The following is a 22,968-nucleotide window of genomic DNA, read 5'->3' on the forward strand; positions in this document are numbered from 1 at the left end:
CGGGGCTCTGGCAAAGCCCAGGGGCGGGGCAGCTCCTGGGGGCGGGGCTCTGGCACAGTCCGGAGGCGGGGCAACTCATGGGGGCGGGACTCTGGCACATTGTGACGCTAGCCCGGGCTGAGCAGCTGTTCCCTGGTTCTCCATGTGCTGCCAGCAGCGCTGGAGCTGCCCGAGCTGGAGCGGAGCCACTGTTCTCAGCTGCAGCCAGGATCTGCCCCCGGCCCCGCTGGGATCCAGGTGGGGACAGAGACTGGGGCCCGGGAATTCCCTTTGGTGTGGCTGGCGGGGGCGGGAGGGGAGAAGCCGGAGCTGCACACAGGGGAAGGGCGGTGGGACATTGTGACCCGAAGCCCCTGGGGAATGAGAGGCGCTGGGGGGCGAGAAAGTGACTCTGGCCCAGGGAGCCTGGGAGAAGCCTTGGAGCCGCCTCGGCCCCAGTGGAGCTGCAGGAGGATCCGCCCGCCCCGCTGGGATGGGGGGGCCGGCGCCCGGCCGTCGTGTGGGGGGAGGGGCGGACCCCGGGACCGGCCCAGTGGGGGCGGAGCCTGGGGCAGAGCCCAAGGCCCGGCGAGGGGGCGGCGCCTAGGGACCGGCCGGGGGGCGGTGTATTAAATCGCTCCCCATAGCAATGTGCTACTCCCGGGCACTGCGCATGCCCAGCAACAGCCGCTGAAGCCGCTGTCCTTCCCCCTGCCCGGACCAACCATAACGTTCCGCCGGGAGCTGGGGGCGGGGCTGGAGCGGGGCGGGGGAGTAATGGGGGGGCGGGTGCTGAGCAGGAAATTGATGGGCGGGGGGGTCAGGCAGCTGGAGGCAGGGACGGGGGGGGCTAAAGGGCACAGTCCGGGATGGGGGGAGGAGCAGGAGTTGAGCTCAGGGGGAGGCGCTCTCAGAGCCCCCCCCTTTGGTGTGTGTGGGGTGTCAGGGCGGGGAGAAGCTGGAGTTGCAGGGAGGGGGAGGTCACTGGGGTGGAGGGGGGGTAGATCTGTCTCTGTGCAGCCAGGACATTCCCGGGGGGAGGGGGGAAGGTGAGTTAACTGGATCCTGTCCCTGTTTTTGCCACTTTCTCCCACACACACATTGTCTCAAGATTTCCCCTTTTCTCTCTCATTATCACACGTGGCAATAAAATCCAAGGAGATTCTCCTCCCCCCCCAATGATCAGCTTTCTAATTGCCTCCGATTTTCCCTTTTCTCTCCATACTTCTCAAATGTCAATTTAAAATCTCTTCGATGGGGGGTGGATTTTCCCACCCATTTTATCTGCAGCGATTTGTCCTTGTTTGGGTGGGAAATTGTTGCCCTGGGTCATTCCCCAGAACATGGCTGCCCCTGGAGTGGGATGGGATGAGGTTGCCGTTCTCTGCCAGGGCAGGGAAGGGAGGAGCACATCCCCCATGGAGACTGCCCAGACCCCATTTTCCAATCTCCCTGCTGCCCCCTTCCATTGTCCAGGGAGCCTTCCAGCTCCCCCCCCTTAAATCAGCTCCTCAAAGGGCTTTGAGCTGCTCACGTGAATGGTTGCCCCGGGGCCGAGGGGGACCATCACATTCTGTTTATGTATTCGACAGTCATATAAAATCCAGTCCAACAGTCCCCCTTTTCCACTAGTTATTTAATAGCGACATCAAATCCCCTCCAATCTTGGTGGTTTTCTCTCATGTTATCAAAGGACGTTTGTGACAGGTTCTCTCTGCGTTTCTCAAAGATTGATATAAAATACCCCAAACATTTGCCCCACTTCTCTCTAGTTGTTTTATTTCTAATTGAATATGATGGGTTGTTTCCCAATGTGCTAAGATGCAGCCGCCTCTGGGGTGGATCCATGGTGACCATTATTTGCTAGTGACAGCCCGTGGACCTTTCTTGCCCTCCAGGCCTTCCATTCTCCTGTTAAAGAAGCACCCCCCAGGCTCCCTCTGCCTGTGTGACTGGCCAGCAGGAGATGGTGTTAACTTTCTAGCCACTTCTCACACTCTGTGAGGTAACACTTGCAGGGGCTGGGAAGGTGTCTGTGTGGGGAGATTGCAGCTGAAGGGGCATTGTGGTAGAGGGAAGCCTCTGGGTGGCTGGGCAGGGGGTACCCTAGTCAGGTTGGTGGGTTGTGGAGGTTTGGGGTTTTGGGGGGGTGGTTGTGATGTGCCCATCCCTGAGGCTATGGGTCCTGGAGGTGGGTATCGCTGGGGGCCTGGTGGCTGCAGAACAGTGGGGGTGCGTGTCTCTTGTGGGGGTGGGACAGAGGGTTAGAGGGAGCCTGGTTCTGTGCCAGGGGCTCTGTCTGTGCTTCCCCTGCTGGTTCCTGGTTTTGTTGCCATGCCCAGTGCACAGAGCTGGAGGAGGGGATCCCTGGCACTAGGTCAGGGCATGCCAGGGAAGCAGAGTGAGGAGTCCCACTGTAAAGCATCAGGGGGTCACACTGGGCAGAGGAGGGGTTCCCAGGCAAATGTCAGGGTAGATCGTTCTGGAGGGTGGGGGAGTTCCTAGGCAGGCAGGGAGGGACTAAGTTCCCAGTGGGGGGGTCCCTTGAGGGGGTCCCTGGCTGCTGGGGGCTCTTGGTGGGGGGAACCCTTTGAGATTCCTAACCTGGCAGTCATGGTGTGGTGGGGGTTCTCTGGTCGGTGGAGCTTTGAGGGGTATCTGGGGTCCCTGGCCAGGGACTCTGGGGGCTGCGTCCCAGGGAATATCTGATGGGCCCCTGGCTGGGGGGTGTCTGGGGCCCCTGGCTGGGGGGTCTGGGCTCTGGGTACTAGGGGGTGTCTGGGGGCTGCTGCTAACCATGATCTTTCTCTCTGGTCAACTTGTGCCAGAGTCCTGGCCCCAAGTCACCAAGTCCATTCCCCAGTCACGTGCCCTGTCACTGGGATAACTTTCTGTCCACTTATCAAACACTGTTAGTGTTAAATCACAGATTTTGCTTTTCTCCTCTTTTGAAAACTGCAGGAACTTCCGGTTCAGTTTGGAAAATTTGTGCCCCCAGTCCTTGTCCTCGATCTGCGGGGGTGAGGGAGGTGGGAAGGGAGTCAGCACTGCCACACGATGGTCTTTTCCACAGCATTCTGGACTCATTCTTTCTGAAATCCGGTGTAATTGAGACCATTGTTAATCCAGAGTCACTGTATGGAAAGAAAAGGAGTGATTCCAGATGGACAGTGGGGCAAATGAGATCAGCAATTCTCCCTGTGAGGAGGGGCTCCCATTAGCTGCTCTCTCCAGAGAGCTAAAGGAGGGAAGCTGCTCAAACGCTCTGTCCCTCTCTGCTCAGGATATTGGGGTTCAGCTTCCTGGGTCAGATGATGCAGCCTCCATTGTGATCTGGGAGATCAGGCTTGGCAGCTTCTGCTCCCCCAGTGAGGCTCTGTGCTGGGAAGTGACCTTAATTAAAGCTTCTTCTCTGCCCGGCCCCAGGGGATGACTTTCTGCAGCTGGTCCTAGCCCCCTAGGGCAGCCCTGGGCCCTGTTACTACTAAATTCTGAGCCAGAGTCTCCAGGTAACTGAAAGACCTCAGGGAATGTCCTAGGGTGTGGCAAGAAAGTGACTCTGCACAAACAACCCCACCTCATTTCTCCTCCCATTAGCGGTTGTCAGGAGGAAATCCAGCCATGGGAGAGCAAAGCCCCCAGGAATGGGACTGTCCCAGCCAGAGGGGCAGGGAGAGAAGACAGGGGAAGGAGAGACTGAAAGGGGCAGTTGGAGAAATGAATGTGCGGGAGAGATTTTCAGCTCTCTAGTCCACCCAGACACATGTATTGCTGCATCCTTGGGCAGAACCACTTTCCAGTGAACAAAACAAGGATCAGACAGAGCAAAAGCCAGTTCCTGACTCCATATTCCCCCTGCTGGGGTGTGGCTGCCGTGGGGTCAGTGTCTGAGGGAATCCCCCACAGTGACTCCTTTGGTTCTGCTCTTTTCTAGCCTTGTGTTCAGAGAAGGGGTGAGGGGAGAGAGAAGGGAGGTTAAAAATGTGTCTGTGGACTTAGCCTGGCAGGAGGGGCCAGGTCTAAATTGTAATAACCAGATTGAGCATTTCCTAGCATGACACAATCTAGGGTGTCTGTCTGCAGGGAAAGGGCCTGGAGGAATTGTGATGTGAAATTAACTAAAACCGGTTCTGAAACGCCCACAACTGCCCTTCTCCCCCAGACAGGCTGCAGAATGACGTCCATGTTTTGCTCCAGCTCATCCCAGCCTGGCGTGGGACAGGGAAGAGAAATGGCTGCAGTGGAGTCAGTCCAGGTAGAGATTATCGGGGGGTTGCTGGTGGGTTCCTGCTGGAGGAAAGGGAGAGCAAATACACCAGAGGTGGGAAGGTTTGCAGAGTCTGGTTTGGAGGTTGGAGCGGGGCAGGAAATTCACAGAGTGGGGAAAGGAGAAGGCCAGGGTGTGGCAGACCTGCTGGGAGTTATTTACTAAGTGGCCTAGATTCTAGGAACAGACCCAGGAGGTTTGGAGGTGGAAATGCCCTAATTTGTGAAGAGAGAAAATAACCCACCTACATGGAGCTAGTCAAACTGACCAGACTCCTAATGCTGGAGCCTGACCTCACTAACCAGCAGCTGCTGTGAGATATGAAGGGGACACCCATGAGTCAGGCTTATTGGAGCTGCCTCTCCCTTCATATCCCTCTCCTCACAATGAGGAGGGTGTTGGGCGTCCTACCGGCGAGCTCTCCCTGGACCCTGCTAGGGGCTCCATCTCCTGTATCAGTCAGTGGCTAGTATGGGGGTGATGGATCTGCTGGGAGAGACAAGGGGCTCTCTCTTCATCCCCTCACCCTGGCATTTGCTGGATACTCTGAGCCAGGTTGAGGTGGGACTCTCCTGACTACGATTCACCCAGAGCTTCCATTTGATTCACTCCTCTCTGCCACAAATAGTGGGGCTGTGAGTGGGGCAGCAAGTCCTTAGTGTTGGACTCTTGCTCTTTCAGGAGCCGGTGACCTTCAAGGAGATGGCTATGTATTTCACCAGGGAAGAGTGGGCTCTGCTGGACCCCGCTCAGAGAGCCCTCTACTGGGATGTCCTGCAGGAGAACTATGAGACGGTGGTCTTGCTGGGTAAGAGTTCCTGTCCCTTCTGTTCTTGGAAGGGGAAATGAAGAGTGAAGGTTCATGCCACCCCCACAATGCCATCTGTACCCTGTCCTGTTTCAGTATCACCCCAATAGGCCAGTGACACAAATAATACCAGAGACCCTCCTCTGCTGCAGAACACTTTGGGAACAGAGCACAGGAGCCGTATTGCACAGTGTCAAATAGCTCCTGTTTGCTCAAGTGAAACTGGGGGTTAGGTCTGGCATAACTGTCCCATACCCCTAATCATTTCTGTTGCCCTTTTCTGAACCTTTTCCAATTCCAATATATCTATTTTTGAGATGGGGTGACAACATCTGCATACAGTATTCAAGATGTGGGTGTATCATGGATTTATTTGCTGTTTTTACAAATATGATCTATGAGATATTCTGTCATATCTATCCCTTTTTTAATTATTTCCTACGTTGTTCACTTTTTTTCACTACTGCTGCACATTGAGTGGATGTTTTCAGAGAACTATCCACAGTGACTCCAAGATCCATCTCTTGAGTGGAAACAACTAATTTAGACCCCATCATTTTGTATGTATAGTTGGGATTGTGTTTTCCAATGGGCTGCACTATGTGCTATCCTGTCATCTAGTACTGCTGAGATCCTGGATTCAGTAATATCCCTACCCTTCCTGTTCCCTTTCTCCACCGAACCCCGCCAGCCCATGCTTCCTGTTCCCAGCTTCCCCAGGATTCTCGCACTGTCTCTGAACCTCTCTGTCAGCAAGAAGCAGTGGCAGGGACACTTGCCCTCTGTCTGGAATCTTCGATTTCTGGGACATGGATTTACTTTCTCTGTGTTGTAAGAGGCTCTGTCATAATGAGTGGCTGTGATGTTACCCAGAGTACAATCTGGACTGTTAAATAGCTGTGTCCCCTCAGTTCTCCAGCCTGGGGTGCCTTTTCCACTGTTTTCCCACGAGAACAGCCCCCCTTCGCCAATTAACACACAGTCTCCAGTGTGTAACTCACTCCCAGCCACAGAGTATTGAGTGCTGATAGACAGCCACTCATGAACTACACCTCAGGAGAGAACCAGCAAATTCTCAAGTGCCCAACTTTCCCACAGAAATGTGCATCTTGCACTGTCCAGCACGCTACTGAACGACACAAGCTCGTATGAAGTCTGACATTTCATCAGTGGAAAATGACATGCACCAGCTTGTTATCCCAAACAGAGTTTCCAACACACTTCAATCCACACATACTGGTTAGATGAACAATAAACCAAGATTGTTAACTACCAAAAACTAAAACTAGGCCCAGTCCATGAAAGGGGCACTCCCAGGAGAGACTGTATAAAGGCTGGAACATGAAACACCTTTGTAAACCTGAGACAGCTGCCTTAGGGACAATGACAGGGAGAATCCCCCAAAGTGACTCCTTTGTTTCTGCTCTTCTCTGGCCTCCGATTGTTCCTTCCAACGTGGAGTACTTTGCACTTGTCTCTACTGAATTTCATCCTATTTACTTCAGATCATTTCTCCCGTTTGTCCAGATCATTTTGAATTTTAATCCAATCCTCCAAAGCACTTACAACCCCTCCTAGCTTGGTGTTGTCTGCAAACTTGATATGTATAAGAGAGAGACTGTTACTGGGAGGGTTTCCCCATGTGTAAGAGGGTTACACCCTGGTGGGAGGGGGCTAGACCTGTACTGGAATAAGGTCACTCTGTGCTTCACAGTGTGCCAGAACCTAGAATGTGCATTAGCAGGGGAAAAGCTGGGGGGAATCGGCTTGTGGAATGGACAAAAGCCTAGTCTGAATTCTCACACCTTGCCCTTTTCATCTCGTCCTCCCAGGGGCAAGGAAATGGCTGCAATGGAGCTGGCTCAGGTAAGAGATTATCAGGGTGGCGGGCTCTGCTTGGAGGTTGAAGAGCAGTAAATGCATAAGAGAGTGGGAATTGCTAGAGGTGGTGGGAAGCAGGAAATATCTCGGGTGGAGAAAGGGAGGGGACAGCATGTGACAAACCTGTTGAGACTTGTGTAGTGTAGGGCGTGATGGGTTGTCACCCCCAGGAGGCAGTTTGTGGAGCTTCTGGGAACTGCTGTGTCCTCTAACCCTCACGCTGGGCTGGCCCTTCTCACACTGCTTTGCTGGAGATTTCGCCAGCCTCTCCAGGGCCTGTTATCACCCAACACAACAGCAGGTGGCGCCATGCAGCCAACTAAGCTACCTGAGTGCGTTACCTAAGCCACTGAAGGACAGATAGAAGGCAAGAGCCAATTTCCCACTCCCCAACCTTGCACACTTGCTGTAGTATAAATCCAGAATTATACCATCTTATAGTGCACGGGGATCTCTATAATGCAAGCTCATTAATATAGTTCCCCTTCCCCTCGATATGGGACAGATGTGCACAACAAGCTGAGATTTTCCCCAGACACTTCACTCAAAATACGCTCGTTAAGATAAAGCATCAAACAAGTTTATTAACTGCAGAAAGATAGATTAAGTGATTATAAGTGATAACAAACAGATCAAAGCAGATTATTTAGCAAATAACCAAAACTCAGGCTAAGCCTAACATACTAGATGGATAGAATTTGAATTAGCAATTTCTCACCCTGACTGATGGTACAAGCAGTCCCCCAAGTTTCCATACACGAGCTACAAATCTCTTGATCCTGGGAGCAGCACTTCCCCCACATCCGTTTTTGTTTCTCAGGTGTTTCCAGGAGTTCTCTTTTGTGTGGAATGAGGCCAAGAGATGATGTCACACCCCACCTTATGTAGCTTTTCCATATGGTGGGAACCTTTTGTTCCAAACTCAGTTCCTAGTCCAGTTTGTGGAAAAATACAGGTAATAAAATGGAGTTTAGTGTCATGTGGTCTGGTCACAGGCCCTGCTGAGTCATAGTAGCCATGACTCCTAGGCTGGCTGAAACATTCACAGGAAGGCTAAGCTCTTCCACAGTCCATAGTCTTTGTTGAGCCATCAGCACTGTCTGGCTTCTTCATTGTTGTACCTGAAAGGCTCGTTGTGGGTGTTACCCAGAGTAAGCACATTTGAAATACAGATGCAGAGTCAATATCCATAACTTCAGATACGAACATGATATGTGCACACAAATAGGATAATCGTATTCAGCAAATCAGAACTTTTCCAGTGACACCACACATGATGCATCTTGTACAAAATAGATCATAATTATGTCCTAATCATATTATAATCATACCACTATGATGAATATGGGGGTGTAGTGTCAGATCCTAATTTCAAGGCACAGGAGTTGGGATGGAACTTCCCCTCTTTGTGGAACAGGAAATAACCCTCCAGCCAGGGCTGGGACAACTTCCCAGTCTCTCAGTGATGGAGCCTGAATCTACTGGCATTTCATTAATTACCACCAACCCCAATCTTTGTGGCAACTGTAAACTTTATCAGTGATGATTTTGTACTCTCTTCTAAGTCATGGATAAGAATGTTAAATAGCACAGGGCCAAGAACCAATCCCTGCAGGAACCTGCTAGAAAGAAATCCACTCGACCATGGTTCCCCATTTACTATCAGAGTTTTTAATCTATTTAATGTATGCCATATTTTGTATCATTCTAGTTTTTTTAGTAAAAATATTCTAGTGATCAAGTCATGTCCCTTACGGAAGTTTAGGTATATTACATCAATACTATTAGCTGCAACCAAACTTTTGATCTCATCCAATAAGGATATCCCGTTAGTTTGATAGGCTCTATTTTCTCTAAACCTTTGTTAATGGGCACTACAGTTCTGACTTTCTAACTTCTATTCTTTACTATTGACTTCCCCTTTCTTCCATATATTTTATTTGGAGAGTGCTGGGATTCCTACCAGGGAGCCACTATCAGGGTGCAGAGACAGCCCCATCTCCTATATTAAGCTCTGGCTAGTAGCTATGTGATAAATGTGAAGACCCTGCTTCTGTCTCTCAGCTGGGAGACACAAAGGTTCTCTCTTTCTACCCTCTGATGCCTCCTTGCTGCTGTAAGCAAGATGAAGTGGGACTCTGTTAACATGTGCCTCCCGGAGTTTCCATTTAACTGATGCTGCTGTTCCGTGAATAGTGGGGTTGTGAGTGGGTCAGCAGGTACTGAGTATTGGACTCCTACTCTTTCAGGGGCAGGTGACCTTCGAGGAGGTGGCTGTGTATTTCTCCAGGGAAGAGAGGACTCTGCTTGACCCCACTCAGAGAGCCCTCTACAGAGATGTCATGCAGGGGAACTATGAGACGGTGGTCTTGCTGGGTAAGGATTCCTGTCCCTTCTGTTCTTGGAAGGGAAAATGAAGAGTGAAGGTTCATGCCACCCCCACAATGCCATCTGTACCCTGTCCTGTTTCAGCATCACCCCAATAGGCCAGTAACATACATACTACCAGAGACCCTCCTCTGCTGCAGAACACTTTGGGAACAGAGCACAGGAGCAGCATCACACAATGTCAAATATCTCCTCTTTACTCAAGTAAAACTGAGGGTTAGGTCCAGCATAATGAACAGAAGCTTCCTACCCCCAGCCTTCTCTCAAACCCTGAGCCTTCTCTACCCAAACCAGAATGTGCTTGGGGTGTAACAATCAGGCGGCTGGAGTCAGAGCTGCCAGTCCAGGGTTACTTATCATACAGACACTCAGTGCGTCCTTGAACGTTGGCTGGGAGTATCCAGACAGGGGAGCTCCAGCAGCAGAACATTGAATCTCACCCAGGATTACAGATGACACAACTCCTCACTGATCTAGATTGTACCCTAGCATGTGAAAATGGCCTAGGTTGGTAGTGACATTTCTTGAGACATGGAGAGTCTTGCTCCCATATCACCAGGTGTAATAAAAATAACAGGAAAGGCCAAATATGGAAAACTGATTGTTTAGCTTGCTTTTGACCTGCATCATATTTTGCAATATATTCCAAATAAGGAAATTAATGTGCAACGTATGTGTCATTGTTTGTGGTTTTAAGTTGTAAAAGGCTTGTGTGATTTTTAGCTCGGGGACAGTATTCCAATAGCTGTCGCCCCCTGCGTGCTTGTAACCAAGAAAAGAGCCTCATGCTGAGCTGATTCAAATATTAATCCTGTGGTCGTTTTCCACAACAGCCTCAATAGGTCCCTGTGATGGAATGTAAGGCTACATCTAGACTACCCACCGTACCGGCGGGTTAAAATTGATTGCTCGGGGATCGATATATCGCGTCTCATCTAGACACTATATATCGATCCCCGAGCACGCTTATATCAATTCCGGAACAACCCCAACCCCAACAGAGTTGCTGATTTGACAGGGGGAGCCGTGGACATTGATCCCGCGCCGTGAGGATGGGTGAGTAATCCGATCTTAGATATTCGACTTCAGCTACGTTATTCACGTAGCTGAATTTGTGTATGTAAGATTGATTTCCCCCCGTAGTGTAGACCAGCCCTTAATGTCTTCACACCTTCCCCCTGCAGGAGAATGGCTTTTTGACCAGCTGTTTGCCTTGCTGTCTCTGAGGAACTGGTCTGTGGGTGTTCCCCAGAACTGTAACTTTTTCAGTAATATCATACTGTAAAATCTCACCATTTTACATACAGTGTTACTACACATTTTAACAGGAGGATAATATTCAGTAGGTTATGCGTTTTCTAATGATACCTCACAAGCCATACTGGGTACAAAATTGATCATAATTTTCTAGAAGAGTGAACACAGGGGTATAGACTGACACAGTGTCTGTGTGTGTGTTCCCAGCAGATATGTGGGTATTTCAATCCCTCATAAGCACAATGTTTGGCATCTTCAAGGACCTGGGGAACTGGTCCTGGGAATTCACTAGTTTAGCAAGTGTGAGACTGCATGAAATTGTGAGACACTTTGGTATTAATAATAAAATAATATAATCTGATAAAATTGCAATGAATCATGCTAGGTATGCCATGTAAAGTGTTAGTGAAAATGTTATGATTTGCCAAGTATGATAATTTTGTTTCTATGTTTCTATCACCTTTGTATTCTGAGTTACAGATATGTAGGGTATATCTGTATTTCCAGACTTGTGCAGTTTTTCTGGGTGACATCCCCAGACATATTGGCATCAACATTGCCTAGCGTGTTTGATGGCCCATTGAGGGTCATCAGCTGTACAATGAACCCATGGACCAAGGGGATACACCTATTGAGTCAGCAAGACATGCCAGGGTTTGCCTGTGTAATGAAACCTCCAAAGCTTTTCCATGTCACGTGCTGTGAAGCTTGTGTTTGGGACACAGGAAGTACAAGCCACATGGCAAAAGGAATATAAAGCGTAGCTGCATCATCTCCATCTTGTCTTCAATCCCCCTTCCTACCTCTGGAGCAACTTCTCTACAAACTGAACCCTGGAACAAAGGACTGAATGACCCATTCAAGCTGTGGATGCGTTGCAGACAGACTTTCAAGCCAGCAACTCACCAATACTGCTAAGAACCTGATATATCCATTTTGGAATGTATCTGACTGCTTTTCCATTTAACTTCTTTCTGTCTGTCTTTCTTTTAAACCTTTAGTTTAGATGCTAAAGAATTGTCTGGAAGGATGGAATTTAACTTCATTCTTTCATTTGTTCTTTCTTCTAAACATTTAGTTTAACTGCTAAAGGATTGGCTGCCAGCATGATATTTTGGATGAGATCCAAACCTGGGTAATGTAGCTAACCTTCTACCCACCCACTTCCTGGATCCAATCAGGATCACTCTCCTGCTGCCCTCTGGCCATGCTGTATCACAGTGAGCAGAGTTTTTAAATAACCTCTCACTGTACGGGGCCTAGTTGCTGATTATGAGTCAGAGGAGGCCGTGTGATTTCTTTTTTCAGAGTCTCGTTAACCAGTGTGTGGGATCAGAAGCACAGTTTGTGACTGGTCAGTGAGTTTAACTTCAGTGTTAACCACCAGTTTGAGGAGCATCTGCTCTCCCTTTTTCAGCCTGCTCTGACCTTGGTATTTTCAGTGAGGACTGCCCCAGGCACACCAGGTCACACTAAGCACTGAAGATAAATTAATAGAAAGTTTTTGATGATCAAATTGTACGAAATCAACTGAACTCCTTTGTTTTCTTTCATCTGAGCAGAGTTTCTGGTTTTCCAACGTGATGTGATCTCCCAGCTGGAACAAGGGGAAGAGCATTGGGTCCCAGAGCTCCAGGGTTCAGAGGAAAGAGAGATCCTGAGATCTCCCCGCACAGATGAGGAAACATTAAACCAACTCAGAATCTGTAAGTGCCTGAAGGAAACATCTAGGATGCCCTACAAAGCTCTTGGGAAGTCTCTCAGTTCATTATTGTCCGTAGCAGGGGTCGCATCTGCAGAGTAAATATAGCTCAAGGCTTCCTATAGATGCTAGCAGACACCGGGCAGTAGCTTTCTCCCTTCCCCCTGTGAAGTTGGATGGGATGTGAAGGCTGAATTGATCCCCTCCTCTGTCCTGTTGGGGGGAGCTGAGTTCCTGATTTTTATTTAACCTCTCTCCAGCACTTGTTTTGGTTTGGCCTTCCCCTTTCCATCCCTGTTTGAGGTTTCTGTCTCTATCACAGCAGGTGATGCAATGACGTGTGAGGTTCAGCACAGACCAGAAAAAGAGCAGGGAAACCAGCTAGGGGAGAAAATGGATAAATTTATTTCCTGTCAGGGAACTCAGAAGGGCCTTAAGGAAACCAGAATACAGCAGGAAATCTGCAGGAAACAGCAAAAAAATACATGTGCTGAGGGTGGGAAAAACTTCACTTACAGATCAGGCCTTTCTCAACATCAGAGAATCCACACAGGGGAGAGGCCCTATTAATGCCGTTAGTGTGGAAAACTCTTCACTCAAAGATCAGCCCTTATTAGGCATCAGAGAATCCACACACAGGAGGGGTCCTATGAATGCAGTGAGTGCGGGAAAACCTTCAATCACAGCTCACACCTTATTCGGCATCAGAGAATCCACACAAGCGAGAAGCCCAGTGAATGCCGTCAGCAGGCCTGCACAACTCGTAAAGCGGTGATATAGAGAAATCTCTGTATTAACTATCTCTATAAATCTTTATAACGTTGCATTGTGTTATTTTGTATTAAGTATCTTTCTGTATTAAGTATCTTTATGACATTGCGTCCGGCATGATATTATTTTGTAATTCATATGACTTGGCATTATGCCTCTCCTTTTTCATACAACTTTGTATTAGATCCCTATATTGAAAATTGGTAGAAAACTTTGTATCAAATGTTATAGCCCCTAAGGATAGTATAGTTAAAGTAAAAGAAAACATGTGCCTTTTTGCTAGAAGTAGAATAAGATCTTCCCCCGCACTCTGTAATCAATTGCTCTATTGACTGAATGAGGTGTGAATGAGGCTTGGAAGACACCCACCTCCAGACAGCTACAACAGTTGAAGAGGGAATGGGAGCCAGAGCAAAGGACAATACAACTTGTCAAGTGGGCCCAATAAAGAAGAGCAGACATATTGATGGCCTCAGGTATTAGAAGCAAGCACCTTCTTTAGAAAACACCCTCTTTGAGCAGCATTGGGACAACACCCAGAGAAAAGCAGCACAAAGACCAACGGACGCAGACCCAGATTTTGAATCTGGTCTAGATTTGCATAAGAGGGAAGCTGCTATAAATGTGAGGTGCCTTGCAGAAGGACCCCGGATCTCGTCTTGTCACCATCGGACCATCGATTTGGATTGGTAGAAGCCGGCTCCACCCCTTCCCCATCTAACTCACCTGGCCAGTGCAGTTAAGAGGAGCAACTAGTTGGTAACAACAGCAAGATGGAGTGTGTTTATGTCTGTGTGTGTGCGTGAATGCATGACTGTGATATATATCTCATGTGCGTATCATAGGGTATTAATTGATACCTGTATTACTAATAAATGTGGCATTTTGCCTTAATCCCCCTGAAAAGTTCCTGTACAGTACTTTGAGTACAACAGCGAGGGCCACAATACTCCAAAGAAAACAGCTGAGGACCGAAACCCCCCTGCCCTGTGGAAACACCCCCCACTCAGGACCTCCCAGCCTGGCGGAAACACCCCGCCCAGCCCTGCAGAAACAAACCCTCCTTCCCCAGCGCCGCCCCACCAAAACAGCTGTGGGTCAAAAAGGAAGGCTGGTGGTGGGGAGGTGCTACTTGATGTTAAATCAACCAGGGACTCCCAGCTGAAGAGGTGGCTGGGAGCCCTCGGGGTCAAATTAAAGGGCCTGGGGCTCTAACGACTGGGGGAACCCGGAGCTTTGCAGAGCTGGGGCAGGGATTTAAAGGTCCCAGAGCTCCTACTGCTGAGGGGAGCCTGAGCCCTTGAAATCCCAGCCCTACTCCAGCCGCTGGAGCTGCCGCCTAGATTCAAAGGGCTCTGGGCTGCCTGCAGCCACAGGGATCCCTGAGCCCTTTAAATCTCAGCCGCTGCCGGGATTCAAAGGGCTCTGGGCTGCCCGTGGCGGTGGGGAACCCTGAGACCTTTAAACCTCAGCTGCGGCCGGGAATCTCTGCGAGCAGCCCAGAGCCCGTTGAATCCCGGCCGTGGCTGGCAGGCCAGCTTTAGGAAGTGCGGGGCCCAATTTGAACATTTTTGGAGGGGCCCCGCAGGGATGATTGGGGAAAAAGAAGCCTTTCAGTTCTTAACAACCAGTTCCCTATAAAAAGTTCTGCCACAGTATGTATTTTTTGTACCAGTAGGGTTACCATATGTCCGTATTTTCCTCCCGGATGGCGATTTAAGAACCAAAAAGCCTGACATGTCCGGGAAAGTACAGATGTATGTTAACCCTACCTAAAGTTCTTTTTTAAAAAGATGGGTCTGAACTAGAAATGAGCTCTGCCACTCCCTTAGGGTGTGCTAGGGTGCACATGTGTGGGTCCCAGCTGCTCCCTGCCCATCTCATTGAAGCAGGTGTGCAGGGTTACTTCCCTTGGAACTGCAGGGCACCAGTGAACATGGGGCTGGCTGGAGGTGGGGGATGGGGAGGATGCGAGAGTTAGGGTCTGGCTGCAGGCTGGGCAAGGGGTGTGGGGCAGGCTGGAGACAGGAGGTGTGGGATGGGCTGGTTGGCTTCAGGCAGGGCCACAGGGAGGGTGCGGCATGGGTTGGCAGGGCTGGAGACAAAGGAGTGCGGGTCTGGCTGGCTTCAGGAAGCGAGGTGCGGCAGGGGTTGGCTGTAAAGGGTTGGTGCAGGGCTGAAGGCAAGGCAGGGGGTGCAGGGCTGGCTGGAGATGGGCAGGCTGCAGGCAGGAACTGGTGCAAGCAGGGCAGGAGGTGCGGGGCTGGTGCGGGCAGGGGATGCAGTAGGGGCTGGCTGGGGACGGGCTGGCTGCAGGCAGGGCAGGGGGTGCAGGTACAGGGGGTACAGCCCATCCTCTATGGTGAGTGCCCCCTCCTCCTCCCCTCCCTCCCACTAGGGTAGCAGCAGCAGCCTGGGGCTTGGGGGCTATTTCAAGGGCCTGGGGCGCCCCTGCTTCAACTGCCCCAGCTCTGTAAATAGCCGCGGGAACCCTGGGGAAGCGGCGGGGCTCCAGTGGCTATTTAAAGGGCCGGGGAGGTAGAAGCAATGGGAGTCCTGGACTTTTTAAATAGCCCCCAGAGCCCCGCAGCCATACCCCAGGGCTCCAGCAGCAGGGCTCTAGTGGCAATTTAAAGGGCCTGGGTTCCAGCCCCTTCTGGGAGCTCCAGGCCTTTTAAATTGCCCCCTGGGGAAGCTGGGCCACCCTGGTACAGCGCATTGGCTTTTGCTGGTACTGGGGCTTGGGTGCGGGGTCCTCTTAGGAGCGAGGCCGATTCAGGGGAATTGGTTGAATTGGCCTAAAGCCGGCCCTGGTGGCTGGGATTTAAAGAGCTCTGAGCTCCCCGCCCGCCTGCCCAGAGCCCTATAAATCCTGGCCGAGGCTGAGATTTAAAGAGCTCTGGGCTCCCTGCGGCTGCGGGCAGCTCAGAACCTTTTGAATCCCAGCCGCGGCTGAACTTTAAAGGGCTCTGGATTCCCCGCGGCTACGGGCAGCCCAGAGCCCTTTGATTCCCGGCTGCGGGACGCACAGTGAGACTTCACGGGCCGCCCGTGGCCCGCGGGCCGTATGTTGTGCAGGCCTGGCATGGAGGGGCAAAATAGGTAAGAAATTTCCGTGGCCTATCACTAGCAAATAGTAACCACCATGGATCCTGCCAGAGGTGGCTACATCTTAGCACTGTGGGAAGCAACCCTTCACAGAGACCATTTGTCTTGTGGTTTGGGATACTTCTCGAGACATGCTGCACTCAGAGTGACCCCCTCATCCTGTGCCAGCTGGAGAAAAGAAAAGGGGCCAGCCAACTCTCCCACTACCAGCTGCGAACCGCTGATCCCCAAACAGGGGGAGGCCTCTGGCTTTGAAGTGTATTAAATATCAGGCTGGTCTCTTTCTTTGGCAAATATCTAACAGAGCTAAAAGAGGGAACAAATGATTCTCAAAGGAGAGGGGAAAAAGACAATCACTGGGAAATTTAATCCCCTGCAACATCCAGAATGGAGAGCGACTCAGGGCAACAGGTTCCCCCGAAGGAAGAAGTTTTGGGGATTTAGAAACAAGGAACAGCACAAAACTCGAGAGGATTGTTAATTGACATTTGATAATGACACAGAGGGAAAACCTTAGCTTTCAGATCAGTGTTCAGAAATGAAAGACAAAGGGTGGAAATCAGAGCTTTTGAATCCATTTTGCAAATTATAGAAAGGAAAGTGGAAAATCAGAGGGATTTTATATCAGTTGTTGATAGGAGGTAAAATCTGAGTGTTTCACATGAATACTTGATAAATGAATAAAGAGGAAATGGGCAATATTTGCAAACATTTTGTGTTCAATAATCTGAGAAAAGGTGTAAATCTGAGATTTTCTTAGTATTTTATAATTAGAGACAGGAAAATCTCAGGGCATATTCAATTAGAAATAGACAACTAGAGAGAAGTGCGGCAAATGTTTAGGTTATTTTAGTTGAATCTTGAAGGTTTGCAAAGAAATTGTGTCACAAACTGCATATTTGATAACATGAGAGGAAAACATCAAGATCTGAGGGGAGAGAGTCACTTTCCTGTCAGGGCCCAGTGCTCCCTCTCCCTCCCCCTCCCCCTCCGGGGTCTCTCACTCACTGGGGGCTCCAGGCGGGGCTGGTGCGGTCAGAGCCTGGGACTGCCTAGGGGGCAGGTCCCAGCTGGAGAAAGCCCCCCCGCACCCCGGTCAGGATAGGAATGTGCTACTGGTAGCAGCCTGGGGCTGGACCCTCTCTATGGGGGACACTTGCTCCCCCCTCCCCATCCGCGCCCTTTCCACGCCCTGTTGCCAGCAGAGAGTGGCCCCCCCAGCCCAGCCCAGAGGTGTCCCTGTCTCAGGCCCCCCCCAACCTCTGCCCATTAACCCTTTACCCAGTTCAGAAATCACTCGGGGGAACCATTTCCCACCTACACAAGGACAAATGACTGCAGGTGAAAATGGGGGGAAACACCCCAAACCTGAGATCTGAACTGGCCATTGGCAAAGGGGAGAGAAAATGGGGCATAATGGGGGGAGGGGAACAGGGAACTTCTCAGGGGTTTGAGGGAAGAGGGGGTCACCCTGGATGTTGCTTGTTGCTCTCTAGGGAGAAAGGGGGCAGGACAGGAGAGGAGGGGGGTTCCCACGGAGGGGGCAGTGGTAATTCCGAGGGGATCTCAGCCCCCCCTTTTTCTCCCCGCTCCTCGGGGGTCACCTGCTCTTCTCCCCTCGCCCCCCGGCCATGTCCCGGCTGCACAGAAGTTTTCCATCCATCCCTTTCCCAGGTCACCCCCCTCTGCAGCCCCCGCCCAACCCCACGCATGGGCTGCTAGGTGTAATGCATGGTCAGTAGGGATTTCTCCCCTACTAATCCTGGGGTGTCCTTCTCCTATAGGTTAGTCTACTAATCATCTCATCTTGGTGCCATGTGTGTCAGTTCATTGCCATGGCACTCGTGTGCTCAGACATCTGAGGATGCTCTATAGAAAAGCTCCTTGAGTGAGGTGATCCACAGGGAGTAGCTCAAAGCTCCAAAGTGCCTGGCCAGGGGCAGGACATTAGCACAGCAAGGGAGGGGTGTGGCAGCGACATCACAAAGGCCTTTTGCAGGACCTCACACTATTGGTCAAAGACTATTGGTGAGCAGGTGGTGACCTCACAGAGAGATCCTGACATCAGTCAGGGGCCAGGGAAACCTCAGAGACCCCTGTGGCTTTGCTTCAGTAAGTCTCCTTCTCCAAGTCTGTCTTTGAGGACAGAGAGAGTATTCAGGTTCACAGACGTGAGCGCCAGGAGGAACCTCTTTCCAGTTTTCTCCTTCCCTTTTCGTGATTTTACTAGAATACAGTCATCCCTGTTTAGAAGGTAAGAGCCTCCTGGAGGTTTGAACCCTGTTCAGTTTGATCCATCTGGTGACAGTTGAATTCTAGGCATGGAAAACACGAGCTTAAGGAGGCAGAATTTTATTCCGCACTTGGGATTTTGTCCCTTAGAATCATGGGGACATTAGGGTTTGTCCTTTCTGTTTCACATTTTCCTCCATCCACCTGTCCCTCCCTCCTTTCTCTTCATCTCTCCTTTTGTCCTTTCTCCTGTTCCCCTCCCAACACCAGGACGAGTGTGTGCGTGTGTGTTGCGGGGGAGTGCTCTGCAGCTCTCACTGTGGGAGTTCCACCCAAAAATGTGAGGCTGAAATAGTGCTCGGGCAGTCAGGGCTGGATTAACCTTTTGTTGGCCCTGGCACCAAACATATTTGTGGGCCCCAGTGTAGTCACTGTGGGCTCTGAGTGTGGGCCTGGTGGGGCAGTGCCATTGGTGCCTTCGTATACCCAGTACTGAACCTCAGAAACATTTTTCATTTTGATCACACACCTCTCCATGACTATATGCATTGCCATACACAGCTCCCTTAGCCCACGGGTTTTCTTATAGAGCTGTACACCCATGTGGGTTTACCAGTGTCCACAGTGAGCAGAACTTTCATAGTGACCAAGGAAACTCTCCACAGATTTATCTCTTTCCTCATTCAGACCTTCTCTAGCCATGTCTCCAGTACCCCCCCCATGTCACCAGTCACTGCATGTGGTCCTAGTCTCAGCTCAAAGTCCTAAAGCCAGCAGACACCTGATCAGTTCTGACAGATCCCTCCCTCAGCCCCCATCCTGCCATGTGAGCAAGCCACCTGCAAACACCATTTCCCCAAAGTGAGGACTTAGCCCTTGGGAATCTGAAGACACCAGCATCTCTCCCTCTGCTCCCATCTACATGCTAGTCTGCTACCTGGTCACCACCACCTCTCCCCATACTTGTTTCCTTTCTACTTTGGACATGCTCCCAACCAGCTGGAAGCTCCCTCTGCAAGCCTGACCTGCTCCCGCCTTCCCTGCTCCCCCGATATTCCTTTCCTACTGGTGACCTCTGTTCCTTGAGGTTAACTCCAGTGTCTTTAGGTGCTCTAGCTTAATGGCCCCAGGAGTCATAGAGCCACTTGTAGCTTCTCCAGCTACAGCCATGGGGCAACTGCCAGAGGCCAGCCTTAGACAGCTGCAGCTACTAGCCGCAGGAGCGGAGGCAATGCCAAGGCTGAGCATGCTTGAACCTTGCAAGGGCAGCACTAGGGACTCTAAATCCTCAGCACTGGCCCTAGGCAGCTGCAGAGTCTGGAGTTAGGCACTTTCCTCCTCTAGGTTTCTGCATGGTTACAGAACTGCAGTAAAGTGGAACAAATTTTCAGCTTCTGTGACTGGAAGAGGTCTGGATCCATCTAATAAGACTGTCCTACATAAATGAGGAAAGTTGAGGTGCCTTTATTATTCTTTTGTTCCATTCTTTGTTTCTATGGGGAATTTGCCTGTGCAATATCACTGTCTTAAACAAACAAAACTAAAAAAAAAAGTGTAATGGCTGTTGAAAATAGCAATTCCAGCCCTCGTTAGCACTGGGAAGACCCCAATGTTTGTTGCTCAATTTTCTCCTTCTTTTTCTACAGTAAATGACAGTGGATCAGCATATTTGATTTGGGAGAAATGAAGTAACAGCTGCCCAAATTGAGCTTGAACACTCTTGATTTTGAGGTGTTCAGATCTGGAAGGCAGGGGCTAGATTCCCTTTATGAATATTAGATACATCTGGAAAGGAAAAGTCAATTTCTATTTTCATGGCTCAGAAGTGGAAATCCTCCTGTCCTGTATCTGAAGCTGTCCAGGTCCAGTAGAGCCTCCCCTTCCTTCCTTACCATTTTACCTTCTGGTGGGATCCACATACCTCCCTTGCCCAGCTTCAGATAGAGAGGGGCCCTGTCCAGTTAGTCCACCCAGTTCCATCTTTGGGGGCTGCCAGGCGCAGTCACACCAGCATCCCTAAGCCCATCTGGGGTAGTCTCCTGAGGGTGCTACCTGGGCCAAAGCCTTCTACTCCTTGGTCACACCTCTTCCCTAGTCACATGTGGCACCCGCTTCTAGCAGCCAGCCCCCCAACCACAGCAAGCTGCAGCGCATGGAGTCTCACAGCTTCTCCCCTCCCTTTCCTGTTGATAGCAGCCAAGGGAATGCTGGGAAATGTTCCTTCTCTGCTCCAAGGCAGGGAGCTGGCCAAGGAACTACAACTCCCAGGGCCCTGTGAGGTCTCAGCTCCCCTACTAAATCCAAGCTGCTTTGAGGCTCCCTTTCTGCAGAGGGGAGGAAGTTACTGTTACAGGTCCCTTCAGAGCTTGGGCCTAGCACTATGTCAAATCCAGTACTGCTCCCAACTCTATACAGCTCTGCTGCTGGCATGATCCCTTCCCATTCTTTTTGTTTTCTGCCTCTCCTCCAAGGAGAAGCTCTGGGTTGTTCCTGTGTGGGGAATTGAACCCAGGTTGCCTGGGTGAAAACCAAGAATCCTAACCACTAGACCACATGGGACTTCCATAGCACATTTACATGTTCATATTCAATAACACAATTAAACGTAGCCATTCAAAGTAGCCATTTAAAAGAAGCCATTCAAAAAACTTCAAAAACAGACTTCAAAGAGAAATTGCAGAGTTACAACTGATCTGCAAACTTAACACCATTAATTTGAGCTTGAAGAGGGACTGGGGGTGACTGGCTCACTACAAAAGCAATTTTCCCTCTCTTGGTATTGACACCTCCCTGTCAATTATTGGGAGAGAGCCACATCCACCCTGACTGAATTAGCCTTCAACACTGGTTCTCCCCTTGTATGGTAACTCCCTTTACATCATGTTCCAATATATATTTATGCCTCTATCTGCAATTTTTACTCCATGCATCTGAAGAAGAGGGCTTTTTACCCACGAATGCTTGTGTCCAAATAAATCTGTTAGTTCTTAAGGTGTCACCGGACTCCTCGTTATTTTTGTGAAATAAAAGCAAAATGCACTCTAAGCTGATCTTAACCCTTTCAATGCCCTTACAAACTTAGATGCTTCTCACCACAGGCCGGCTGGTGGCTTTTCAGCCAGGCTCTCCCCTTTCGTCAGCGCTTCAGTTGCTTGGTGTGGGGGTGTCTGTAGATGTAGGTGGACGAGAGAGATAAAGCATGGCAAATGTCTCTGCTTTTATCATGTCCTTTCTTCCCTCTTGGCTTTGATCCCCCTTTAGAGTCAGGTGAGCATCACTGCGTCTCTCCAAGCAAGTCTGAGCAATTCCCCTGGGGTGTCCTCTTGCAGGTAAGTAATTGCACTGTAGCTCCCTTGCTGAACAATGGCTGTTGATGGGTTGTTTGACACCCTGTCCGGGTGTTGGTTACTTTCCTTGCTGTTGTCACTGAGGAGCTAATATTTGGCTGACTCCCCCACCTTACAGCATAGTGACAGCCACACTGCACAATTCTCATAACTTCATATGCATAAATGGTAAACATCTATGGGTAGAGAAATGACTTTCAGCAGATCATATCCTTTCCCCTGATGCCTTACAAGGCATGCTCTGTATATAAGATCACGATTATATGAAAATGAGGAATATGGGGGTTACAGCACACTCCCCCAAAGGTACAGAATGTCACACTGAGATTCTATTTTCATTTGTTATGTAACAGCATTAAAGAGATCCAATGACTGACCAATGGCATTTTCAAGTGCTAAAATAGCAAGCGCTGTTTGTCCCTCATTGGCCATCAGCGACTGAAGATACGGTTTAATGAGCCAGAGCTTCAAGGCGAGGGTGGCTCTTTCCACTGCCTTTGCGCTGCTGGGCACCAAGTCCCTGGCGGTCAATATGTGAAGCTGGGAGAAGAGAGTGGTGTAGCAAGCAGTGGTAGAACTTTTGCCACCAGGGTCTAGCTGTCTAACTTCCTCTTCGTACTGCTGGGCCCCCGTTGCCTTCAGGTAACACAGAAACTAAGGCAGGAATAGGGTGAGGAAGCAAGTAAAGCCGAGCAAGGAAGGCAAAAGTTAATCTTATCTTCATGGGCAGCTCGCAATGACGTCCTTTTTCTGTGCCACAGCTGACAACAACATCCCAGACAGAAAAGTAACAGGCCAAAAAGAAACCTAGCAGCTGCTGAAACAGTTCAGTTGGGAGCGTGCTAGACTAACAGGCTCTTTTAACCTCCTTTATGCACGGGAGGGATGTTTTCTGAGAGTGCAGCAGTTCCTTTAACTGCCACGAGTCCCTCATTTCAGGCTATGCAACTGGAAAAGACAGCATGGGCTTCTGCACCGAGTTGGCCCACCTGACCTTTCATTCTTCTCTTGCTCTTTGTCAGCAAGGAGAAGAAAAAGAAGCTCTCCCTCAAGCTTGAGTCACACGGGTGAGGTAAGGACGACTTCCTGAGTGCTGGCTCCAGTCCTCTGCCCTGCCAGCTGACCTATCGAGGGGCTACCACCACATTCTCTAGATTTGTCCATCGGTCTGTGCCAGAGTGAGCAACAGCTAAGTAGGTGGAGTTTCTGTAGTGTAGTGGTTATCTCG

General features: G+C 50.1%; 2 long non-coding RNA genes across 2 annotated transcripts; both read left to right on the forward strand.

Moving 5' to 3' along the window:
• Window positions 1-205: 205 nt before the first annotated feature.
• Window positions 206-4,289, forward strand: LOC127043984 (uncharacterized). The gene is made up of 3 exons (XR_007772370.1): window positions 206-237; window positions 1,878-1,984; window positions 4,142-4,289. It is a non-coding gene; the product is annotated as an uncharacterized LOC127043984 (long non-coding RNA).
• A 4,944-nt stretch (window positions 4,290-9,233) lies between these two features.
• Window positions 9,234-12,842, forward strand: LOC127043988 (uncharacterized). The gene is made up of 3 exons (XR_007772374.1): window positions 9,234-9,311; window positions 12,143-12,286; window positions 12,801-12,842. It is a non-coding gene; the product is annotated as an uncharacterized LOC127043988 (long non-coding RNA).
• The last annotated feature ends 10,126 nt before the right edge of the window (window positions 12,843-22,968 follow it).

The sequence above is a fragment of the Gopherus flavomarginatus genome, chromosome 2 (genome assembly GCF_025201925.1).
Source record: "Gopherus flavomarginatus isolate rGopFla2 chromosome 2, rGopFla2.mat.asm, whole genome shotgun sequence".
Lineage (NCBI taxonomy): Eukaryota > Metazoa > Chordata > Testudines > Testudinidae > Gopherus > Gopherus flavomarginatus.